The sequence below is a fragment of the Haliotis cracherodii genome, unplaced genomic scaffold, assembly GCF_022045235.1.
Source record: "Haliotis cracherodii isolate W230 unplaced genomic scaffold, xgHalCrac1.p SCAF_18, whole genome shotgun sequence".
In the NCBI taxonomy this organism is placed as follows: domain Eukaryota; kingdom Metazoa; phylum Mollusca; class Gastropoda; order Lepetellida; family Haliotidae; genus Haliotis; species Haliotis cracherodii.
The window spans coordinates 10,151,217-10,170,341 of NW_027266273.1; positions in this window are offsets into that span (position 1 = coordinate 10,151,217).

Consider the following 19,125-nt stretch of genomic DNA (forward strand, 5'->3'; position numbering starts at 1 on the left):
CACTGTCACACCCATTGTTACACCCACACTCTCACACCAACACTGTCACTCCTGCACTGTCACACCCACTCTGTCACACCCACACTGTTACACCCACAATGTCAAATACCACACTCCTACACTGTCACACCCATTGTTACACCCACACTGTCACACCCACACTGTTACACCCACACTGTTACACCCACACTGTCACAACAACAGTGTCACACCCATTGTTACACCCACACTGTCACACCCACACTGTTACACCCACACTGTCACTCCCGCTGTTACACCCACACTGTCACACCCACGCTGTCACTCCCACACTGTCACTCCCACTCTGTCACACCCATTGTTACACCTACACTGTCACACCCACACTGTCACACCCACACTGTCCCATTCCACACTGTCACACCCACACTGTCACACCCACACTGTCACACCCACACTGTCACACCCACACTGTCACACCCACACTGTCACATCCACACTGTCACACCCACACTGTCAAACCCACACTGTCAAATACCACACTGTCACACCCACACTGTCACACCCACACTGTCACACCCACACTGTCCCATTCCACACTGTCACACCCACACTGTCACACCCATACTGTCACAGCAATTGTTACACCCACACTGTCACACCAACACTGTCACACCCACACTGTTACACCCGCACTGTCAAATACCACACTGTTACACCCGCCATCTCACACCCACAACGTCACATCCACACTGTCAATCCCATTGTTACACCCACACTGTCACCCCTGCAATGTCACACCCACACTGTCACACCCATTTTTACACCTACACTGTCACAACCACACTGTCACACCCATTGTTACGCCCACACTGTCACACACACAGTCACACCAACACTGTCACACCCACACTGTCACAACCACCCTGTCACTCCTCATACTACCCAAAACAACCCCCCTCAACACTGCCTCCCATCACAAGAAAACCCCAGACACCTCAACGCACGTGACAAAACAACCCCCCTCAACACCACCTTCCATCACAAAAAAAAAACCATACCCGTCACCACCCACAACCCGTCACAAAACAACCAACGTCAAGTGACTCAACCCCCACCTCCCATCACAAGAAAACCACATACCCCTCACCACCCACCTCCCGTCACAAAAAAAGCCCAGACCGCTCCCATCTCCCACCGCTTGCAATCCGAGTTCCTTCACCTGTAAAAGTTTGGTATTGTAACAACGTGTTGAGCCGTGTAACAAAACCACGATAACCGCTATCTGCTATCCAATTGTGCTATATATGCGTCATGTGTGTATTTTCACCTGTGCTAACATCATACCAGGTAACCCTACTGTGTGACAATGTTCAGTATTTATGAGAAAAGTGTTTTTGTATGGCATTACACGACCAAAAAGGATCCGTAAAAAAATCACCCAAACCAAAATGGGCTGGTCATACGTTAATAATGATCTTTGATTTTCATCTAAATAAGTTTTGATATGATACATTACCACCCTGATGCTGTATCCGATCGGGGTAATCAAGTACGCCCTTTGTGATGGATTACAGCATTGTATCATTAAATGTGCGCGCAATGAATTAATAATTCCATTTAATCTAAAAATATAGAGACAGGTTATCATTGTTGTAACAATGCCATGGAACGTTTATACTCTTAAATGCATGCTTCTTGTAAAGTTGGGTCATATTCGCGGGGGAGTTATTAGAATTTAGTTAAAACAGAGTCAATATTAGCTTACTCTCGCCCCAGCATCCCCTCATATGTTCAAAATCACCGTTTAATGCGTACGTGTACTTTGTACTTGAGACAGCCTATTGATGGCTGCGGCATTTCACTACAATAATCGGGAAGATTACTTAGTGGTCGATATCTGGACAAACAAATCACACGCGTTAATTGACTCGGAGTTTTGGAAACTGTTGTGAAATTTTACTAAGTACTGAACACATTAACAGCGTTGGTGAACTTGATCAAAGTTTGATTAACAACCTATCTAACGGTTCTTACGTATACATACTGAACATAAACCGTTTATTTTGTATTCTTCTTGATGTACGGTACTGCTAAATGCTGCTAATACTTATTTGAATACACTTTTCAGTAAGCTTCCTCTCTGTTACATATATGACTTTAACATTAAGAAATGGGGGACACCATGCCATGCACAGACAAAACCAGTGTTAGGAATCAACGCTCTTTTGTAAGCCCCGTTTCCCCGCTCCGTTTCCAGCTGACAGAAACACATTTGTCGGACAGACAGACACACATTTGTCGGACAGACAGACACAAATATCTTATCTCACCTCACACATATGTACAATACATACCAAAGTACACATTCATGTACCTACAACATAAAATGCGAGCCACCCATATATCTGTCAAATGAAAAGAGTCCAAACAAAATGGGAGGACGGAAGCGAAAAAGTAATTAAAAAATATACATTCATGAATCATTTTCAAGATTGACACCGGGTGTTTGCGAAACCAGTGAACCGCATTTAAATAAAGGTCGAGGCTACAATCAATTTGCACCTGGATTAAAAATGTAATATCCAAGTCCAAAACAGTATCTTCGATTCAGTAAAATAACTTGAGGACCTTTTCTTTTTTCAAAGTGTAGATTAGGTTAAATGACAAAATATAAGGACGTTTGTTTTACATTTATTAGAATAGAACATTGAGAAATGTGTTCATGTGCATGAAAATATATATATGTAGGATCTTAACAACAGACACATGTTTTGAACATATCTGAACAATTTTCTACGAAACAGTTCACAGTTTTTTCGGTTCCTGAGACAAGTGTTATTTTATAAGGTGTCAAGTCATGTTTTTTTATATTACAAAACTGTAAAAGAGTTGAATATGACCCATCACTTTCAGAAACATGTTAAATCTGACATCTTAAGTTATTTCTTCTTCTGAATGACTGAAATGTCAGTTCTTGCTGTTTTGTATTGAGAAAGCTCATACATGTGACGATTGTCAGATCATTCTTTGTTTCATATTCACATCCACATCCAAATACGTATGCCTGCGCACACACACACGCACGCACGCACGCACGCACGCACGCACACACGCACGTGCGCGCGCACACGCACCTCGATCCAGGCCCACACATCCTTGCAAAAGCATACACTCACGCACATGAAGAATCACGCTTCCAAATCAACATCCATACACATACACCGTTTTATCCATCTGTACATATATATCATCATACACATCTACTCCGAACGTACATGTACGTTGGCTTCTTCCATACATCAGGAATCTCAATTAATTAAGGGCCACTTTAGAAAACGGGTAAGAACAGGAAAATAGACAATTCCCACATGATTCTGCTTGGCAAATGTATTGCACACAGTCTCAATTGGACAGTTTCATGCAATACTGTCATCATTTAGGGATGCTGAGGGAACGATCATCACCTCAATTCCAATGTATTTGACGTGAACGGTAAAAGGAGGAACGGTAAAAGATAACAATTCAATAATTAACTTCAATCATGGGCTGACAATTAATAACGATAACTTATTTCATTATACATCTCAATTGAAAGTTGAGGATAAGGGGCCCACTTGAACTAGAATCTTGTCTTCAACAGAACGCGTTATATTCACGCGATATCCGTTTTTGCACACGTAATACATGTCATTTGAATGGCTATTCCAAACTTTTCATTTCATATTTACATTGCAAGTGTAAATATGAAAGTCCTACATATGCGAATGTGTTGTGGGTACCTAGAATCAACGCTCATCGCTTCTCTAGCAGATGAATGAGTGAGTATGGTTTTAGGCCGCTTTTAGCAATATTCCAGCAATATCACGGCGGGGGACACCAGAAATGGCCTTCACGCATTTTACCCATATCGGGAATCGAATTGTCTTCGGAGTGACGAGCGACGCTTTAACCACTAGGTTACCCGACCGCCCCTCTAGCAGATGAAACAAAAATGGCGGTTTGTGACATACGTCATCATTATTCGTGCACCCAACTCCTGCGGAGGACCGCCTCCGTGGTCTAGTGGTAGAGTGTCTAGTGGGAGAGCGGAAGGTCCGGGGTTCGATCCCCGGCCGCGTCATACAAAAAGATGGTACTTGTTGTTACCCTGTCTGGCGCTCGGCATTAAGGGGCTAAAGCAAGGACTGGTCGGCTCGGAGTCAGCGTATTGTGTCTGAGTGGGGTATTCATGTTAAACTGCGGCATGGTATCTCAGTGGGATAGCACTATAAATCGGCATCAGTCCGGACTAGTACAAGCAGCCACACACACACACACACACACACACACACACACACACACACACACACACACACACACACGTGCATGCACGTCGCTATATAAGTGCAATAATCTTTGACACGACGTTAAACCCAATTTCACCTCACCTGTGGAATGTATGGGAGTTGAAGCATGAAAAAAGTGTGAAGTATGATAATTTTATTGTTTATGTTTATTATGCGGGAACCGTGAAACAATGAACAGTTCTACAATTTGGCACTTCAGCAAAGACTGCCTGACAGTCGATCAAAACCAGTTTATGTGACGTCATCACTCAATGTGAATACGTACAATAATCGGTGATTGGACACTGCGCGAATAGTGGAACATCGTGATAAAACTAAATAATTATTTTATTGATTACTAATCCCAAATTTCGTAGAAATGTACTCCTTGGGAGCAAACGAGAAAGCGTATCCAAGGCAATAACATTAAGTGTGTCCACCTCACTTCATTTTGTGACCCGTTAAGATCCGAAGTAGAATAGGTCTCCAACAACTCATGCTTGCCGTAAAAGGCGACTATGCTTGTCGTAAGAGGCGACTAATGGGATCGTGTGGTCAGGCTGGCTGACTTGGCTGATGCATGTCATCGATCCCAATTGTGTAGATCCTTGCTACCCGTGAAGATCCGAGGTAGAATAGGTCTCCAGCAAGTCATGCTTGCCGTAAAAGGCGACTATGCTTGTCGTAAGAGGCGACTAATGGGATTGTGTGGTCAGGCTCGCTGACTTGGTTGATGTATGTCATCTTATCCCAGTTGCGTGGATCGATGCTCATGATATCATTCACTGGATTGTCTGGTCCAGACTCGATTATTTACAGACCGCGGTCATATAGCTGGAATATTGCTGATTGCGGCGTTAAACAACAAACAAAAAACAAAACAAACACTTCATTTTGCCCCACAAAAATATGTAATTTTCCCTTTCGACTTTTGCCGTACTTTACACAATGTTTTCTCATTGCCCCTCTCGGCAGTGCTTCCTTTCACCTCCATCTCCTTCACCCTCCACCTTGTCATCTTGTTTACCTTCATCATCGTTTACATCTCCTCTAAATAAAGCGACCCTTCCCATATCCAATAGAAATCTCCACACAAAGCAGAGTCGATTGTACAATTCCGACTAAATCATGACCATGAGTAATTTCTATATCACTCCCTGGTTGTAGGATCGTGTGCCCTCACTACAACATCTACCTATTTTATAGTTTAGCAGTTTCTAATCAGAGGTGCGATAGCCAAGTTAGCCTAGGCCGTTACATATCATCCCTCAGGCGTTAAAGGATCCTTGGGATGATGTTCAGATTGCCTATACTAAAATCTAAAATCTAACATGATCTAACAAGCATAGCTTGGGTGTCCTTTGGCATAAAACGGAGAAGCGGTGATAAAATTGTTCAAAGCGGTGTTACCAAAAGCAAAATAACAACAGAGAGAGAGAGAGAGAGAGACAGAGAGAGACACAGAGAGAGAGACAGAGAGAGAGAGAGAGAGAGGTGGGTGGGAGGGGGTGGGGGAGGAACAGAGAGAAACACACACACACACACACACACACACACACACACACACTCTTTCACTCCCTTACATGTCATCAAACTCAAAATCTCCCACGCTCACTTCAATAAATATATATAACCAAATGCAATCACTTCCTTACACGCTCTCTGCTATAGACGTGTCAAATGTGATAGTCCCCCCTCCATCCCACTTCCACACACTCAAATACAAACACAATCGCACCTCCCTTCAATAGACATCTTATCAAATGATATAACATATCCACGGCCGTGAAGATTTGGTTAGCATTAGGCACATAACCTTTGCTAAATAATTATGGTGGGTCAGTTATATGCCCTTTTGAAGTCTCGAGTGAAAAGAATTGAAGCAACTATCAGACAGGCTATCAGACAAGCTGAAGGGTCTTCCAAAAAAGAATTTGAGGAAAGACGAGCATTGTGAAATGTATGGATGTCCTATGTGATGACCAACGGTCAATGCCCTGTTGTGTCATATCAAATGACTAAACAAGAGATCCCCATTGTCTAAACATGTTTAGAAGTTATACATGTTTACGATAAAGTGCATATCTAATATCATTGGGCTTTAAGTCAAATATCGATAAAATGTATACTATATATTGAAATTAGATTCAATTATTAAGATTGCAGTATATTTTACATTCCCAAGTTATCAAATATAATATTCGTAATTAAGTTGTTCCATTATGAACAATGCTTCAAATGTCATTGTAATAAGAAGATATTTTCTGATGTTAATGTCGCATTAGCTGTTTTAAATAAATACAGAAGTTATCAATTGATATAATAGCAAAATATAGAAGTTATCAATTGATATAATAGCAAAATATTTGTCAACAATCAAATCTTGATGCATACATATATTTACATTACAGACGAAAAAAGTGCATGAACACGGTCAACTTCCCAACTTTATAATTGTCAGTTACTTTGGAGAAATCGAGACAAAAGGATCTTTTCAATCTGTATAAATTCTTACTAAGACTGGACATCTGAAGATTCGATCTTGATTCAATCAGTTACCTCCCCTTACGGAAGTGACACCATACCCTTACAATTTAATTTCGAAACAGAGAGGCGGTCAACGTACAAGCTAAATATGAACGAGGAGAGTACAGTTGTAGAGGTTGTTCTGTTTTAGAACAGAATAGTTTTGCTGACAGCATTGCCCAGAACAATGAAGGTGAATTTTAACCGTAAATCGAATGTCGATTTTCCGACAGGTGTGACGTGCTCTTTTTGATCGCGGCTTCTGCAACATTTCTATCAATCTCGATTACCCAGGGTAATTCTACATACATGTACACACGCTTCCGTTAGAAACCCTAGACACAACCCGAAAAAAAAGCTTTAGGTGATCAAATGTTGTTTTCCCTCCATTTCATTTCCTGGTGGTATTCGACAGAATGTAGTGTATATAATATACCCTGGATATTGCTGGGACACAGGACTTAGTCTAAACACGTCTACCGGTTAAACACTTCTACACCCGAAACACGGTTGGCCCTGGTTATCCTTCTAGGTTTGCCAGTACCATATCCATTGCTCGTTGGTTTCACGTCTTAACGTAAAGGTATAAAACCTCCTTTACTTTCCTCCTACGTCAGGTGGGGGCACGGGTGGCCAAGTCGTTTAAGCCGCCGCGATTCGCTGTGCAGAGTCGCGTCCCTTGGGCACGCCAGAAACCTATGATTGTGGGTTCGAATCCCGGTTCGCCCCGATTATGTTTCTAGGTTTGTCAGCACCATACCCGTGCTCATGGGTTTCACTGAAGTAGTAAACGTCTAAGACCTGCGTCACTTCGGGCTTTCCTCCCACATTAAGCTGACACGACGCGATATAACTTGAATACTGTTAAAAGCGGCGTTAAGCCCAACTCACTCACTCACTCCTACGTCAAGTTAACACGCCGTTATATAACTGTTCAAAGGGGCGTTAAATATTAACCCCCACACACAACACCAGCATCCTTTAAAGTTCAAACATTCTCCAAATGCCTAAAGAACACAGCCAATTTACAAAGTTAACTTCATTTTCGGTGCCGACTCAAATCCAAATCAATTCTAAACCGATATCGGATTTTGCTATTTGCAAATGAAAAAAACATAGCTTAATAAGTTAGACATTAGCTCTACGTCGTCTTCCTCCACAAAGCGAAAGATTGTGTTGAGTAACTGCGTGAATTGAGCTTGATGCCGCCTGTTTATTGTGGGACGGAAGCCCGAAGTGATGCAGGTCTCAGGCGTTTACCACTTTGGTGAAACACATGAGAACAGGTATGGTGTTGACAAACCTACAAATCATCTCAATCTCTCACTTCCTGTCCAGTCTTGTCCAATCCGGACCAGTGGACAATCCAGTGATTGATATTACGAGCAAGTATCTAGTTGACTCCCCTTCAACCAAGTCGCCGAGTCTGGCCACCCGATCCATTAATCGCTTCTTTCGACCAGCAAAGGGACCAATTCTAGCCCCAACTCCCAATTTCCTTGCCACTTAGACTAATCATGGGGTGCTGGCTTAACATTCTTATAAGGAATAAATAAGGAATAAATATGGTTGGTTCTCTCATTAAAATGTTTCAATATAAGTACGGATTATTTGGAAAGTCCGGATTTTAAGCATCTACAGTTTCATAAGACAGAGAATAGGTTGTATTACTGCTCTGTATCTGTTGCCCTGAAGATTGTGACGCCAATGCCAGACACAACGAATACCCTCCATATGCAATCCAATGCGAACTGTAGTGGTCTTTATATGGCGTATAATATGATGGTATTAACCAACAATAAATTTCAATTTGATACAAAGTATTCATATTAGCAATTCAATACATGCACTCGCAATATGTTTTGGTAGTCTGTACACCAATGCTGTGTAGTTTACTCCTGTCGATATTTGCATAACAACTTCTGAAATCAGAACAGATTTTGCTACACTGATGGTATCTCATGTACATGAAAGATGGCATATTCTGGCATCTTCAGCAACGACGATCCGAGTTATTGCCTTTCAATATAAATTATATAAAAGAGAAGAGCAACGGCGGAGCACGATATGATTAAACTAACTCTAGATTGTGCGATACAAGAATATATCTAGAAATGAACATTACACTACGTCTGTAGATTAAATCTATTAGTGCCCCAGCAAGTCAGATCGTGATTCATTGTAACATGATATCTGACCGTTACTTCGTGCCACAATCGCTTCCAATCCTTATCATAAGGCTTGGTATTTCTCGTAAGTATATTAATGCGACCTAAGGCACTATATTGAATTTCTAATAATATTTTACCGAATGGATGTGAAACGAAAACGATGTACGGGTTGTCTTTGATCCGGAGCACCATTTTGAGGAAATTTTTAAAAGCTTCACAATAAACGTGTTCTTGCCACTTCGTTATGCATAACATCTAATTAAGCTGTTTGTAGTCGGTATCTAAACATGCCAACGCAGAAAAGCATCAATTGCTTGCCGCGGATTATAATTTAATATCCTTTTCCAAGCAATATTCTCATAACAGTAAGTTTGTTTGGTGACTGTTCTGAAGCGACTTTCAGATCGGTTAAAGTTACCATAAAGTTTCATAAAGTATCAATGGAAGCCATTGGTTTCCGTATTATTAAGTATACTTTATTATATACACAAAGAAAAAAGTTAAGCACACCCCTATTTCTGAACCATGACAAATGGCAAACATCATGGCATGGGATGACTGACCACAGGAGCTGGGCGATACCAATGTCATCGGATAGAACAAATATTTGACAACAAATGAAGAAGATATTGGTGAGTTGTGATTGAAATTTACTGACAAAAACATCATGGTAACACAGGTACTGTTTTTGACCTTAGGCAATACCACAAAAAAGTATGGAGCAGCAGAATTAAGTAAACGAGTTACGTTTGATGTTTCATGTGAAAATGTTCCTGAAAGTGTCTACTTGACATGACACATGAAACAGGTCAGTAGCGGGTATAACCGCCAGGTGCCCGGATGACGCTTTCCACCCTACGTCTCATGCCTCCAGTCAGACGTTGGATCTGTTGATTGGTCAACAACAACCGCTCCTGCTGCTTCCAATTTGGGTAAATTTTGTACATTAGGATCTCGTGCCTGTATGCGCCTCCCAAGAATATACCAAACATGTTCAAGGGAGTTCAAATCTTGGGTCATTGCTGGCCAGGGTAGAGTCGTTATTGCATCGGCCCTCTTGTAATCCACGACTGCATGCGAACGATGAGGCCTGGCATTGTCATCCATGTACTGATGTCGAGTAGCAAGAGGGTGGTTGTCAAAATGAGGAACGACGACTGGCCTCAAAACGTACTAAGCCCCTGGTAAGGTGCCCCATATGGTGACCAAATCCAACCTGCAATCATGGGAGATACACCCCCAAACCATTACCGAGTCCCCGCCGTATGCAACAGTCGATTTAATGTTCCTCCAAACTCTTCTTCCATCAGTGACGTGGATCAGACAGCGACTTTCGTCTGGCAAATGGATCCGTCTCCTCAGATTCCAGCTCTGTCGTGCAATACCCCATGCTAAACGAGTAGCTTTGTGGTGATCTCTCTACAAGGGACGTCGTGACTCGTCTAGCCCTCTGTCCTGCTGCTTTCAACCGGTTCCTGACGGTTGTGGTGCTGAAACGACGATTGGGCAACCACAGATGTTTCAGACGAGTACTTGTTAAAAAGGGTTCTCGGCGTATAAGGCGAAGAAGGTCCCTGTCTTCGAGGTGTTTCGTCACTGGAGGTATTCCGGATCCAGACCTGAACATCACCGGTCTGAGCATGTTTCTAGACTAAACTGCTTACGACAGTGTGATGATACCCCAAATTCCGACCAATGGAATTACAAGACATTCCTGCGTTATGCATGCCGATTATTTGCCATCTTGTATTTGCCTTCGTGCCATGGTCACACAATGTCATGGAATGAACTGTGTAAAACCGAGCTTAAGAAAGCAATTTTAACGTTTGGATATACTGCTTTTAGAGATGCTCGAGGGTAGCATGCTGCACGGGTATACCATCCATGGCACGTGAGCTTTCGTCACGCATGACATCATCTCGAGAAAACAATTCTTCCTGTAATTATATCTTTCATGACTGTTATAAATATTGGGACCAAACAATAATGAAATATATTAGGGTGTGCTTAACTTTTTCTTTGTGTATATATATCCAACTCAGGAAATGTAGTCAGCGATCATACTGTATGCAGTGTTACTTCGCCCAATCGCTAAAAAGCGATTTATTAACACCGAACTGCCTCTGTAAAGGCTATTACTCTTTTGTGTGAGTGCGGGCCTGTGATTTTATGACAATGCGTCCATTACTATATGAAGCAAGAGAGCCATTCAATTGCGAAATGTTCCTCAGACATAACATAAAACGATTTGTTCAAACATAATTACATATGTTTATTTATATTTTCAATCCTTCAATCATTTGTTCTGGAAGGCTCACTTCGTCTAGGGCGCCGCGATTCGCTGTGCAGAGTTGCGTCCTTTGGGCACGCCAGAAACCTGTGATTGTGGGTTCTAATCTCGGTTCGCCCCGATTATGTTTCTAGGTTTGTCAGCACCATACCCGTGCTCGTGGGTTTCACCGAAGTGGTTTACGTCTAAGACCTGCATCACTTTGGCTTTCCTTCAACATTAAGCTGACACGCCGTGATATAACTGGAATACTGTTAAAAGCGGCGTTAAACCCATCGCACTCACTCACTCTTAGGGTCTGGGATTATCCGAAAATATCACCCAGCTCCTAAAAACAGTAAAAAAACTAATATTCATATTAATCAGATAAATAATATGGCAGTTTTAAACAGGCCTCTACCTTTAAGGCAGGATATGTTCATGTGTTTCGCCTATACATGTACTTCGTGTCATCATTGTTAATTATGTACGAAAACGCATTTCTGCCATGATGATAAGAAAATATATATACCGTACCCTCGTTGTTCTGCAAGAGGCCATTGAAAAGTTCTGATCCTCAATTAGAAAGACTTGACCAAAAGAAATTTAAATGATACATTTTTCAACATGTGCCCCTACAAAATTGCCAACGATGTTGGAGGGATTTTATCCCGGTTTCGTAGAAGTCCTTTTCTTGGCTGTCCAAAAGTTACCCTCGTGGATTTGTAGCTATGGCAACGACTGATATTGTTCTTTGTTTGTTGTTTAACGCCGCACTCGTCAATATTCCAGCCATATGACGGCGGTCTGTAAATAATCGAGTATGGACCAGACAATGCAGTGATTGACATCATGAGCATCGATCCACGCAATTGGGATCGATGACATGCATTAACCAGCGAGCCTGACGACCCGATCCCGTTAGTCGCCTCTTACGACAAGCTAAGTCGCCTTTTACGGCAAGCATGGGTTGCTGAAGACCTATTCCATCCCAGAATCTTCACGACTCATATGTACACTGGTGCATTGTCCTGATGTCCTTTTCTGAGTTTCCCACATCTCTTAGTCTTAATTTCATTCCGCAAATACATCAAACGTGTAGCATAATATTCTCAGTTTATTATGTGGCCCTTTGGAAGACAGTCCTCATGATGACAACCTCGGCGTCCCATAACACGGATGCCATTTCCGTTCAAGCCGATAGGACAGTCTTGGACTTTTTTCGGTGGTGGTGATGCCAAATGCCTCCACCACTCAGGCTGGAAGTGGTGAGTTCAGGTTTCATCCATAATCGCAAATCGTTCCAAGAACCTTTGTGGATGACCTTCAAACAGAGCTGTAAGTGGTGAGTCCAGGTTTCATCCACAGTCGCAAATCGTTCCAAGAACCTTTCTGGATGACCTTCAAACAGAGCCGTAAGTGGTGAGTCCAGGTTTCATCCACAGTTGCAAATCGTTCCAAGAACTTTTCTGGACTATCACGAGTTATGTTGTACCTGGTGCGTTTTGTATCGGATGTCAGAAGCTTTGGATCACAACCAGCAGATACTTTCTTCATTGCCAAGGTTTCTGTGACAGTGGAATGGAATAAATGTACTCTATCTTGGAAAATGCCTCCTGAACTAGCAATGCGAGGTTCAACCATTCGTCGGTCGGTCATCTCTATACTCTGGATCATTTCTGGTGTTGCTAACATCACGTGCATTCCAGGACTCGAATCGAATTCAAGGCTCTCTCTGCCATGTTGAAACTCTGTCACAGAAGCGTACAGTAATGAGTGCGTACGCGGTACGAAAGCGTGGGACGCCATGTTAATATTTTTTCGACATTGCAGATAGGAGCTTCCGGAATTTTTAAACGTTAGTGAATTTCATCAGAATTTGTCGACTATGAACATCCCTCTGGCTTTGAAGTCTCAATTCTCCGTTCATAATTGCATGCAGTCCAGAACACAATCATGTGGTTTGAAATGCCAATGTTACACATGAAGTACCCATGGATGATGACCTAATGAAGTACTTGATGGTGTAAAAAATTATAGCGGAAACACAAAGCTTCGGGAAATATTAAGAAAGTCAAATTACGACACAACAAAGATAATGACCCTTTACCTTAAAAATCCTTAAATCATTAATGAACCCCACATACTTTTCTAAAGAGAGCATGTGATGTTTATCAGTGAAATAAAAACATGCCCTCAAGTTTCTTAATAATTGTGAAGTATGAACGCATATATTGGTAGTGAAAGGCATTATATTATATTGACATGGTCGATTATTCCGAGAAACGATGACACTGCAGACCTTATCAGCCCCTGCATCCCATGAGGTCATTTAAGTTCTCAACGATGTTCACGAACACACTTTCGATGGAGACATTTATCGTTGTCATTATGGAGTAATGATCAGAACGAAAATATCAGTCAGGTCTGTATCTGTGGAAAAGCACTAGTGCAGTTTACAGATATTGCTATTAGTAGTGTGCTAGTATTAGATGGCGCCAGCGACGAAAGTGGTAAGCATGACCATTGTAATTGCTCTTGTAAATACTTTAGGAGCTGTATGCTTTACGTTTCTCCATCATCCGTAAATAAATACTGCAACTTCGCGATTTCGTCGATACATTTAACCAACCAGTCAAGAAATAAACTGGTTCCAGCGAGTGCTCATCTGACCAATGACCACTCAGATTACATTAGGACCGCCTCCGTGGTCTAGTGGTAGAGCGTCCGCCCGGAGAGCAGAAGGTCCGGGGTTCGATCCCCGGGCGCGTCATACCAAAACACGTTAAAAGATGGTACTTGTTGTTACCCTTTCTGGCGCTCGGCATTTAGGGGCTAAAACAAGGACTGGTTGGCTCGGAGTCAGTATACTGTGGGGTATTCATGTTAAACTGCGGCATGGTATCTCAGTGGGCTAGCACTATAAATCGGCATCAGTCCGGACTAGTACAAGCAGACACGCACACACGTGCATGCACGTCGCTATGTAAGTGCAATAATCTTGGACGCGACGTTAAACCCCATTTCACCTCACCTCACCTCAGATTACATTGCCAATATGTCATGTGCAATCTGTGCTGGGACTGCTCCACACATTCCATTAGGGTTCGCAACAACATCATGCACGGTTGGTTGGTTTGTTGTTTAACGCCGCGATATTCCAGCTATATGACGGCGGTCTGTAAATAATCGAGTCTGGACCAGTCAACCCAGTGATTGACACAACCAGCATCGATCCACACAATTGGGATCGATGACATGCATCAACCAAGTCAGCGAGCCTGATTGCTTCGAACATTATTCCTAGATAATGTTTTAATATTCATTACATTTTAATTGTTTATAACTGTGTATAACATTGATTGATACTTATATATTTCGGTAAAACCTTTGTTTATTTTTTTTTCGTTACTGGGATTGAGGGATGAGGTGAAGGGATTGTTTCCGTGATATTTAGTTACGTAACACACGCACGCACGCACGTACGCACGCGCACACATACGCACACACGCTCACACACGTGCATGCACGTCGCTATATAAGTGTAATAATCTTAACCCCTATTTTAACTCACCTTTCCCCACCGCCCCCATATCGTACTGACCCATTGAGAGTCAAAGGCTTCGGCACTGGTTTCCTATATATAATTCCCTCCTGGTCAGCAATCTAAAACCTAGTGATTTTGTTGACGCCTCTCAAATGAAGGCAATTACACTTTTAAACCACTATGGATGACATTGGGTCTGCAAAATGTGCTAATGCGACTTCTGTGATTAGTTTAGTTTCTGAAGGAAAAACTAATTATAATCCGGAAACATTAACAATTTGACGCGTCTTTCTCGTACTATTCGCGTGATATTTGACGTTCGCCGAGGAATCCCAGTGTGAAAATAAAGCTTCTGCGTTTCGAACTCAAGTGGGTAACGTTACGTTGCAGATGTTTGTTGACGTCCATGCCATGATGGAATCACAGTAAGTTCCAACTGCAGTTTTAATCCCGCAATAAACAACAACTGCACACCAATGGATTCAACGGAAGGAAGAGAGTGAGTGTGATTCGCCGATTTGAACAGTATTTCAGTAAAATCAGTTTGTGGGATGAAAGTTAGTGAGTGAGTTGCGTTTAACGCCGCTTTTAACTGTATTCCAGTTATATCACGGCGTGTCGGCTTAATGTGGGAGGAAAGCCCGTTGTGGAATGAAAGCCCGAGGTGATCCCAAAGATCAAGGTACGGTGCTGACAAACTCAGAACCATAATCAGGTAGAATATGGTTCGAACCCATGATCAGAGGTTTCTTGGAACAGCAATGTGCGCCGCTTAAGTCGACTTGGCCGACCGATTTGGGGAAAATCGTCTTTTTGGTGTTTCACACGATGAAAACGCTTCTGACATGTTTCCGGCCAGCAGACCAATTCATTGAGTTTCATCACACGCATTTGTGTTTCAGTCAACAATCATGTATGTTGTCTGAGGTAAAACAAGATAGTGCCTTTATGTCAGGTTGTTTGGGTAGCAATAGCTCAAAATCCCACTGATATAAGTCATCCGTGTAACTCTACTGCCAGTAAGTATTATATCTCGTCTCCTTAAAATTGCTTAAGATTGGTTGTCAAGAAGCACTTCACGCCGCTTTTGAAGAATAAGGCTGTTGTTGCCAAATTGAGCACATGAAGATATGGTATTGGTTGTTAAATATTTCTTTATGAATCACATTATATGATATAGATACGTTTGGGTAGTCCAGCGGTTCGTCACGCCGCTTTGGTGTGTTTAAATCCCCAGATGGTGCATTTAAGTCCATTCTTGATATCTTCCGCCATGATATGGCTGGAATATAGCTACTTGAAAAACAATAAAACCATACCATGTGGTGTATCCTTGGGCAAGTGACTTTGTTCGAACTTTGCCTCTGCCTCTGTTTGGGAAAGTTGAAGTCAACATGTTTAAAAATATTTCCAAACAATCTTATAGCCAATAGTCAAACTCCATGCTACCATCACATAAAAGTAGTTCTATCCCGTTCTACCCCATTCTAAAAAAAATTACAAGAACGGACCGTGATCACTGTAGGACGCGTAGCTGGCGTAAAATACGATGCTAGTTCGTTCAAAAGCAGTCCTCAATACGTCTATCTCGTTCTCATCTCGTTCTTAGCCAGTCTGCAGTCCGTTTGTATCCGGTTCAGATCGTGTAAAAGTGCCCGTTCACTTCATGCCGACAACGTTTCGAAGCAAATCGAGCACGTCCGTAGCCGTTCTCAGCCGGATCTTTACCAGTTCAACCTCGTTCACAATACGTTCAAGCCAGTTCTCACTTATTCTTAACCCAACCAACTCGTTCGCATTCCTAGTGTGTATGTATTCGCGTCCTGGCCCGACTCCTACGGATAACGAGCGCGTTGTAGCCAGTCTTCATTCAAGTTCAGCGCTCCGAGCTGTACACATCATGCCTCCAAAGAGAAGTCGATTCAGAAAAACAGGGCGAGCGAAAGCAAGCACAAATAGCCCTGCTGCAGGTCATGCAAATCCCCCTGAAGTTTCCGAGACTATTGAACCTGCCCATGAAGGTCCAATTCAAAAGAGGGAGACGAAGAGAGCTGTATCCCCTGGGGCCTCTGATGCCTCTAAGTCAGATGGGGATATGTCTGATGAAGAAGCAGATCAGACTCAGAAGGCTAAAAAAAGAAGTAAAAGGACAGGAACAGTCAGCTGAAAAGGGCCCAACATCAAACAACATCAGCTACAGGTCCAGCTACAGCTACAGGTCCAGTGGAAACAATTGGGTCCTCATCTGGTTGCCTGCAAGCTCCTCACGTGTGGTCATCCAATGTCCATAAACAAGTAAGTGTGTGGGGGTCCTCGAAGCTTGCCTGGATGCAACAACAGTTCCCACAGCAACAGCATCGGCAGCATCCACGGAAGTTCTTCCAGTCACAGCTGATCTCCCAGCCACAACAGCAAATATCATTCTCAAGGCAGCAGTCACCAGCTGACAAACAGCAGGAGACAGATGTACGCAACATCTTACATCTTACACCAACCCAAGGCCAGGGTTCAGACACTAGCTTCCCATCCGGCCTCAGATCGTTTCTAGAGGCAGGGAATCAGCAGTGTCAGCAGCAGTAGGAGGCTGAACAGGAGGAACCCCAGCAGATGGATGTTTAAGACAGTGATTGTGTGTGATTGACTTTTTGTTTTGTGCAGTTTTAGGACTTGTATTGTGCAAATGATGACATGCCTGATAATTTTTTGATAGTTTGATGTTGATCAACGTTTTTATGTATATGTTTTGAGGTGCTGCAATAAATAAATGAAACGACTTTTTTAAATACATTGTTACATGTTTTATTCCTTTCAAGTTGGTTGGTTTGTTGTTTAACGCCGCATTCAGCAATATTCCAGCTATACGTCGGCGGTCTGTAAATAATCGAGTCTGGACCAGACAATCCAGTGATTGATATCATGAGCATCGATCCACGCAATTGGGATCGATGACATGCATCAACCAAGTCAGCGAGCCTGACCACCCGATCCCGTTAGTCACCTTTTATGACAAGCAAAGTCGCCTTTTACGGCAATCATGGGTTGCTGAAGACCTATTCTACCCCGGAATCTTCACGGGTCTCTTTTCAAGTAGAATGTTGCAATCGATCGTCAAATACATTCGTGGTCATGATCCATATAATCAATTTCCCATTTCCGTGGCCCCTAGCTTATATTGTGTCAACGAAAGGGAATGCGTGCCTCTCTCGAACATTGCAAAATGACCATTATTAAACAACAACCTTGCCCATTTTCGTGCAACATTGACATGTGTAATAATCGTTATTGGCCCTCTACATAACATAATAAAATGACCAGTTTCTTGGATTGTTTACTTAAAAGATACAATGCCTTATTTATTGTAGAAAACGCAATTGAAACAACTTAAACATCATCGTTTCATATAGAAAACTCTCATTACACCACAGCTTGACATGTACATTTTGAAATGATGGTGACGTAACATCTTTTACCAATAAATATGAAAATGTTAAAAAGTCAGTATTTCAATCATGGCACTCATAGTTCAACCATCCTGTCCTGCCATGCCAGTGTCTCTGTTTCCTCCCTGTGGGACGTGCCAGACTGGCAGGTTGACATCTTGTCTCCAGGCACCAGGGATGAGGTTGTGTGCAGCATCTTCAGCATCCACTTGAATGTTTCGAATAGCTGGGTTTCGGATACGGATGCGGTTGTGAAGGCACACACAAGCTTCAACAATGGTCTAGGCAGTCACTGGCAACTGCTGCATTGTTGACAACAGGACTCTCCATCTCAGGGCCAGAATGCCAAATGCATTTTCAACCACACGTCTGGCTCTCGAAATACTGTAGTTTGTAATCATTTGTTCTCTAGTCAGGTGGCCGCCTGAATATGTCTTCATGAGGTATGTGCGAAGGCCAAACTCATCATCTCCCAGCAGGAAATAGGGAAAGTCCTCGATATCATTTGGTGAAGGTCCAACGGAGTCACTTTCTAAACATTCTTTCAGTTCTGACTGGTTGTATATCTGGGCATCAGACTGGCTTCCAAAGCCACCAACATCTTTCCACATAAATTTGTAATCAGCATCTACCAGGGTCATTATTACGACTGATATGAAGCCTTTGTATTTGTGGTACATGTTTCCAGTCTTGGGAGGCTTTCTCATGGCAACATGTTTCCCATCAAAGGCACCACAGCGCATGCGGAAATCCTCAGCAACTTCTTCCCAAGTGCCTCTGTCAACAAGGGCATGTGGTGACTTCATTTTTAAGCACCATCACCAAGGTTTCACCAAAAAGCATATGGTTTTTCTGGCTACCCTAA